We start from the raw sequence: 9,109 nt of genomic DNA, 5'->3' as shown, positions 1-9,109 counted from the left end.
ATTTTGTTTCAGAAAATAACAATGGGTATATTCAAGTGGAAAATAAAGCAACAGGTGAAATGTTTATTTGTGTTGGTGGCATTTAACCTCATGCTACTTGGGTCGGCCACAGGTAATTCTTTAACTCAATTGCTTATGTAAACAAGGCAAGGTTGTAAAGAGATATAATTAAGGGAGTGTGGGGGGGGGGGGGGGGATATTAAAAAGTTAACGGTAAAAGACAGTGTGAAAAAGAAAATAACTTTACCGCTATATACAATGAAATAGAGGTGAAATAAAATAAGTACTTTAAAGGCTTAATTATTATTTTAGTAAAAATAAATTTAAGCACTCAAGCAATAAATATAAAACGGATAAGAAAATCAAATAAAATAATAGATGACTAGATGAATTACTAATTGAACGACCGACAGACTGAAAAACTGATCGAATGAATGAACAATATATTGATAGACGGAAAAACCGATGACTAAATTAATGACTAACTGACTGATTGTCGAATCAATCAATCAATCAATCAATCAATCAATCAATCAATCAATCAATCAATCAATCAATCAATCAATCAATCAATCAATCAATCAATCAATCAATCAATCAATCATGGACATGAGCATGAGCATGAGCATGAGCATAAGCATCCACAACCAAAAATACATCCATGAACGTGAACCTGAACCTGAACCTGAACCTGAACCTGAACCTGAACCTGAACGTGAACCTGAACGTGAACGTAAACGTGAACGTGAACGTGATCATGAACTTGAACGTGAACATGAACATGAACATGAACATCCACAACCACAACCACAACCACAACCACAATTACATCCATGAACATGAACATGAACATGAACATGAACATGAACATGAACATGAACATAAACATGAACATGAACATGAACATGAACATGAACATGAACATGAACATGAACATGAACATGAACATGAACATGAACATGAACATGAACATGAACATGAACATGAACATGAACATGAACATGAACATGAACATGAACATGAACATCTTCACCCACAAAACAAAAGTATAAACCCAAAGATACATGTATATAAATACATAGATATATACATTTAATTTATCACAGCGTGCGATCCAGTAATATTGACTGAACAGGCCGGTTCTTTCAACACACCCAACTACCCCGACCCTTACCCCAGCGACGCCAGCTGTTCGTGGACCATATCAGTTGCGACCAATCAAATCATCGACCTGAGGTAATATGCGCAGAATTACACCTATTATAAAAAAATTTACTATAGCATAAGCAAGTAGTGTATTAAAATCTCGTTGCCATTAACACTTACAGAGTTCGCCCCCCCCACCCCCCCCCCCGAAAATTTTTTACGTCCCCCCCCCCCCCCCCCCCCGAACGAAATGAAATGTATATAATTTATATAGAAAATATATACTTTTAACAGTGTCCGCCCCCCCCCCCCCCCCCCGAAGATTTCAAGTGCCCCCCCCCCGGAGAAAAAAGTCTGGAAGAAACACTGAATACTTACTTGATTACAGCTTGCGTAACTAAAGAACACACAGACGCAATATATACATACCTCTCAGTCTAACTGGTGCTACGTATCTTGTACATTTTGTTTATTAATTAATGCGACCATTCCATCTAAAAGTAAGTTTTCTTACAAAATGTCTTGTATATTTTAGGTTCACGAGCTTTGATATCGAAGCTTCTTGCCTTGATTATGTCAATATTTATGACGGGCCAAATTCACAATCAACCCTAATAGGAAAGCATTGTGGCTACTTTGACACCGACAAAATTAACAAGTATTTTGCGAGATCAAGTGGAAACAAGATGTACATAGAATTCAGATCAGACTCTTCTGGTGTACTAGCAGGATTCAGCGCTGTTTACAGAGCTTATGGTAAAGTTTTGTTTAAAATTAAGTTAAGTCGTTATTTATTGCATGGTGAAAGAAATGTATTGTTCTAAATTACATTGGCGTCTTTTATTCTTTTGCTATATGTCAACGGTCTAAATAAAATTAAGGGAAAAACAATTGTTTTTGTAGAATGCAAAAACTTCACCTACGGTACAGACTATTGCGATAAAGAATGTCCTTGTGTGACGAGCCAAACCAGGTACTGTAACAATATATATGGCACGTGTTTCTGCAAGCCGGGATTTTCCGGAACAAACTGCGCTGTTGATGTGAACGAATGCAGCGACCCCAACATCTGTGAAGATCCCTACTCAACTTGCAAAAACACACCAACTGGCTATGAGTGTCTGTGTAAACCTGGGTTCGAGAAAGATGAAAAAACGGGAGAATGTTATGGTAAACACACACACACACACACACACACACACACACACACACACACACACACACACACACACACACACACACACACACACACTTACTCTCACACACATTTTTACACACTCAGGTTCAAACACACACACACAAACACACACTATATATATATATATATATATATATATATATATATATATATATATATATAATTATATATAATTATATATATATATATATATATATATATATATAATATGCAATGACTGTGTATTATTTACATTCTTATATCTTGTGCATTTGCTATTTCAGTACCAATGGTAATGTGCAAGCTAAACAACTGTAAAACTAAAATATGTTCACACGGGTGTGGGCTGACATCAACTATACCTCCTGTAGAACAGTGTTCTTGTCCTAAAGGGATGAAGTTGGACTCGTTAAAATGTGAAGGTTGGTTGGTTGTTTTCGATAATGAATTTAAGCCATAATTAAAAATCGGAGATTAGTTATTTAAGTATTTGATTGTACATGCCGGTTTATTTCAATCTCTAATCAATATGATGTAACAGGAAATGATATTTAAATCTATATCTGTGTGAACTATAACTTGATTACAGTTTCAGTTAGGTAATCCAAATAACATATGGAACTATTATATCCTATACAAATGCATCTTTTAATTTTTAGTGTTACATACTTCTATTTCTGATTACTCAAAACCTCCAGAGTATCAAATTTTATATTAAACTAGACGACACAGTTTCCAGTTTGGAAACGGTCTGTCGACTGCACTGCACAACACAAACAATTTCCCATTATGCCTATTCCGCCCTTTATGTTTTTACTTTCTCGATTATACGAAGTATAGAGAAAGTCTTGTAGTCGTGCAAAAAAAAAATCGAGATGTTTACAAATCTCGACGTTTTACACCTCACTGATACGGACAAACATAATTTTGCAATCTTGTCCGTATGTCTGTGTGTCTCTGTGTGTGTGTGTGTGTGAGTGTGTGTGTGTAAACACGATAACTTGAGTACCGTTACAGCCAGCTAGGTTGATGAAATTTTATATATAAGTAGTTACAGAACTTATTCAAAAATACATTATTGAATGAGCACGACATTTTGTAAAGCTTCTATTTTTCACTTACTAAGCGGTTGGTGAAAAAAAGTTTTACGTGGAGGTATATATAAGTATTATATCAAAATCGTAGATCCGTATCAATTTTTGAGCGATTTCCGTTAACCGGAAGTGGTACTTTTTCTACTTTGAATTTTTCAAAGCCTATAACTTGAGTACTAATTCAGATATATACATGAAATTTCACATGTAAGTAAAAGATCTAATTCTCTACCTTCTATCAAATTTTGTGTAATTTCCGTTGACCGGAAGTACTAATTTACGCTATTTCCGATTTCTCAAAAAACATTAACCTCTTCAGTCTCGAAAGGGAAAATCTGTCAAACGTATTCAAACAAAAATTGTTAATATTGGCGGAACTTAGGTCGAATTATGCCTGAATGGGTTTTGGTCCTGAAACTTACAAAAGTGTCTAACTGGACTGCTAACCCGTAAGTCTCGAGTTCGAATCCGGGTTCCAATCCTTGAGTCCACCCAACTCTGATGGGTACCTAACTCACGTTAGGGAAACAAGTGAACTCTACTTCACATGCCCTATAGAGCGTCAGGTTTGAAAAGGGAACTTCACTTTATAGTCAAGAAACACATATTGATTTAAATCTATAATATTTAAGGCCTGAAAGAGTTCAGTTCGTTTACGTTCACGTTTACGTTCACGCTCACGCTCACGTTCACGTTCACGTTCACGTTCACGTTTACGTTCACGTTTAAGTTCACGTTTACGTTTACGTTTACGTTCACGTTCACGTTCACGTTCACGTTCAAGGTCACGTTCAAGGTCACGTTCACGGTCACGTTCACGGTCACGTTCACGGTCACGTTCACGGTCACGGTCACGTTTACGGTCACGTTTACGGTCACGTTTACGGTCACGTTTACGGTCACGTTTACGGTCACGTTTACGTTTACATTCACGTTTACATTCACGTTTACGTTCACGTTTACGTTCACGTTTACGTTCACGTTCACGTGTTCACGTTGACGTTGACGTTGACGTTGACGTTGACGTTGACGTTGACGTTGACATTGACGTTGACGTTCACGTTCACGTTCACGTTCACGTTCACGTTGACGTTCACGTTGACGTTCACGTTGACGTTCACGTTGACGTTCACGTTGACGTTCATGTTCACGTTGACGTTCACGTTGACGTTCACGTTGACGTTCACGTTGACGGTCACGTTCACGTTGACGTTCACGTTGACGTTCACGTTGATGTTGACGTTCACGTTGACGTTGACGTTGACGTTGACGTTCACGTTCACGTTTACGTTTACGTTCACGTTCACGTTCACGTCCACGTTCACGTTCACGTTCACGTTCACGTTTACGTTTACGTTTACGTTTAACTTTACGTTCACGTTCACGTTCACGTTCACGTTGACGTTCACGTTGATGTTGACGTTGACGTTGACGTTGACGTTGACGTTGACGTTGACGTTGACGTTGACGTTGACGTTGACGTTGACGTTCACGTTTACGTTCACGTTCACGTTTACGTTCACGTTCACGTTCACGTTCACGTTCACGTTCACGTTTACGTTTACGTTTAACTTTACGTTCACGTTCACGTTCACGTTCACGTTCACGTTCACGTTCACGTTCACGTTCACGTTCACGTTCACGTTCACGTTCACGTTTATGTTTACGTTTACGTTTACGTTTACGTTTATGTTTATGTTTATGTTTATGTTTATGTTTGCGTTTGCGTTTGCGTTTTGCGTTTGCGCTTGCGTTTGCGTTTGAGTTTGAGTTTGAGTTTGAGTTTGTATTTGCGTTTGCATTTGCATTTGCATTTGCATTTGCTTTTGCTTTTGCAACTGTGTGTTTGCTCTCTTGTTTGTGATTACGTTTATGTTTACATATGTGTTTGATTTGTGTGTTTGAGTTTGTGTTTGTGTTTGTGTTTGCGTTTTTGTTTTGGTTCATTTTATTGTTTGCAGTTGTGTTTGTGTTTGTGTTTTAGATGGTTGTGTTAAGGGTTAATTTAAAAAGTAATATATTTCCGAAAACCAGGCAATGCCAGGAATATGAACACACAAGTCTTGGTCCTTTACAGATAGGACTTTTACAGAGGCAATTCCAGAGCCTGGCCGGGACGGCTAGTTATATAGAAATTTATGATAGTTCATTTCCGATGTAATAATTTTAACTCGATAATAAAATAAACGCATGTATATTCATAAACCTGGTGCTTTTTTAATAGACTGCCTGGACTGGACCTACGGTGAGGACTGTCAACACAGCTGCAAATGTAACAGAGACAACACTGTGTCTTGCAACAAAGTGAACGGCTTGTGTAACTGTAAGCCGGAGTGGACGTCGCCTACCTGCTCTGAAGACGTAAACGAATGCGGCTTCTCGAGGTCCCCTTGCACGCATGACCACAGTGTCTGTAGGAATTTGGTTGGGTCCTATGAGTGTCTCTGTACGCCGGGGTATCGTGTCATCAACCCAACTCTGTGTGGAGGTAAATAATTTCTTCCATGGTACGTTAAAACGTTTGGGTTTGATGATTTGTTAACACTAGGAAAGCCAACTCGTTCGTTGTTTTTATTTAAAGCCTAGAGTTAATAGGCTTCTTTTGATAATTTAATAATTGAAAATTCTTTGCAAATATACTTAACTAAAACGTTTATTTAAAAAACTTCAAAAATGTAAGTATATAATATTTAATATAGAAATTTAGCTCCTATATATCATATATAGGCTATATATACATATATATATATATATATATATATATATATATATATATATATATATATATATATATATATATATATATACCTATATGTATATGTATATATATATTTAGCGAGAGATCCTGTACACATACTACTTTGAATTTAATCCTTTCAAGCCGATGTAATATAGTATTTTAGCTTCCTATTTAAAAGTTAATTTTATTGATCATCACTTGTAGATTTATGTATTAAAAACCTTATTTACATACCACCAAACATAGAGCATCACTTTGTACAAAACTCTATCTTCCAGTCTGTGGTGAAATCTTCAACCCTCCGTCGGGGGTGATAAACTCAGGAAACTACCTAGATCCATATTACATAGGACAGCTCTGCAGCTGGACGATAAAAGGATCGCCAGGAAAAGTAATTTCCGTGCAGTAAGTTTGAAATTTAAAGAATATTCTTGTTGGCACAGAGGCTTACATGGAGATTAACTTTCTTTGTATTGCAGCAGACATCATGAAAGCGACAATTTTTTTCAAATTGCCATTCTGTCTTTTGTATTTCTCCCCTTTGTCCTATCTGGGAGATTGGTCTTTAATCACGAGGGTCATGGGGTAATCTCTACTGCCGATCTGAAATGTAGATTTTGTGGTGCCATCCCAAATTTGTATTTTTATGCGCATATTATTTCCAACTATCCTCGTTGCTTAAATATTAATTAGTGCTTGTATGACGACTTATATTTATACTAGATGCGCCATGTACAAGAAAACCCTCGGACCTGGGTCTTCGTATCTTAAACTTTTCTCTTAAAGTAAAAAATAAATCCTCGCTCGACAGCTCGTCTCTGAAAATATTCCGCAGATAGAAACATTCGTATGATGAGGCACCAATGTAAATATGATTTAAAGGGTCATCCATACATGACGTCACGCTTTTTTGACGGTTTTTACCTCCCCACCTCGCCTCCATCACACGTCGTCACAAAAAACCAGACCCCCCTCCCCTAAAATGACATCACACCTCAGCCTACAACCCCCCCCCTCCTCAAAATTGCAATTTAATTTTTCTTACAACATCAACATAGAGTATTTTGATCAATCCCTATTACAATTCATTAAAACCGTTTTCTAAAACGCGAAATAACGGCTAAAACTAGTTTTCTAACTTTGCTTTTTATTATGCAAAATAGTGACGTCACACAATCTGAACCCCCCCCCCCCCCCCCCCCGTCATCACACACCGTCACAAAATTACCGATCCCCTACCACCTACGTTTATGGACCACCCCTAATCTAAAAATATAATTTCAGAATTTTAAGCTGGTCCTCCTACTCATACGATTCTATCTTATTTTACGATGGAGCTGGTTCAGTACTTGACAGAGTTAGCGGTTATCCTTATAGTCGTATAATACGTTCAAATAGCCAAGAAGTCTCCATAAGATTACAAAAGGAATCCTACAACAAGGATGTGATTGCATTTTCAGCAAAATACTTGATACACGGTAATCTTTGTTTTATTTTATTCTTGAGCCTAGAATTCGACAGTTGAAATCTTGCTTTAATTATTGATATAATTTTTTATCATTCTTTTGAAGAGCATCTTTAGTCAGTAAATTCTGAACTTAAAAAAAAAACATCATCTTTTTCATTCGATTCTAAGACATAAGTGGCAAGTAGAGTTCATCTGTATAAATAATATCGGCAAAGGGTAGTATAGTAAACAGAGGCGTAGCGATGGGGGGGGGGGGGGGAGGGGGGGCGGGCGTGCGGAGCGCACCGGGTGACACCATTAAGGGGGGTGACACCAAGGCAAAAAAAAAAAAAGATAAAATATATAGAGAAAAATTTGAGGGGGGTGCAAATCGAAAGTTCGAGGGGGGGTTGCAAATCGAAACGTTGAGGTGGGGGGGGGGGTGCAAATCGAAAATTGAAAGTTTGTCCCCGGGAAGAGTCGCTACGCCTCTGTGGGGGGGGGGTGGGGGTGACACCATTAAGTGCCGCACCGGGTGACACCCGACCTTGCTACGCCGCTGATAGTAAACATTATACCAAGCTGAGATAGTTTTATAAGATACCCATCAGAGCTGGCTGGACTGAGCGACGTCCTACACACTCGAGCCCATGAAACGCAATCGATACTTTCGAATAAGCGATCGAAACTTCTACCACATGACCACGCCTCTAGAAATATTTTTTTACCCGAAAGTGTTGTAAATTTATCAAGATTTTTTTTAAAATTTAGATTTTCAAAATATTTTATATTTTAAATTTCATATTCTTTTCATTTTATTAATAAACTTTCAGAATGCCCTGAAAACTATTATGGCTTTGAATGCACCACGCCCTGCGCCTGTAACAAAGCAAACACACAAACTTGCGTCAGCACAACAGGGGAATGTATTTGTAAGGAGGGATGGCTACCTCCTTATTGTTCGACATCCTGTACTTGTATTAAAGCAAACACAGAAACCTGTAACAGCAATACCGGAGAGTGTACGTGTAAAGAAGGGTGGCTTTCTCCAGATTGCTCAAAGCCCTGTGCATGTAATAAAGCAAACACACAAAGCTGTAACAGCAAAACGGGGCAGTGCTATTGCAAGCCAGGCTGGACATCTTCAGATTGCTCTGTCGACATTAAGGAGTGCTTGAACGACCCAATGTTGTGTCCCGATTATTCCAACTGCATCGACACACCGGGCAGCTACACGTGTGAATGCAAAGAGGGCATGCAGATGGTTGACGGCGCATGCGTTGGTAGGTTGAATCAAATACTAGGTTAATAACAGCTAGGCTTACTGACATGTTAAGCCGATTATTTTAAAAAATCAAATGCCAACTAATAACCCAAACTTTATTTTACATTTAGAGTTCCCCTTATCTACAGCTTTCTGGGTAAAACTCTAAACTCATTTAGTGTCCAACTGAAGATTATAATCAAATCTACATCTACATCTACATCTGCACCTGCACCTGCAC

This window comes from Physella acuta, unplaced genomic scaffold (assembly GCF_028476545.2).
Source record: "Physella acuta isolate Inbredline_101_S28 unplaced genomic scaffold, ASM2847654v3 ptg000236l, whole genome shotgun sequence".
Classification (NCBI taxonomy): domain Eukaryota; kingdom Metazoa; phylum Mollusca; class Gastropoda; family Physidae; genus Physella; species Physella acuta.
Note: the sequence above shows the minus strand (reverse complement) of the source record.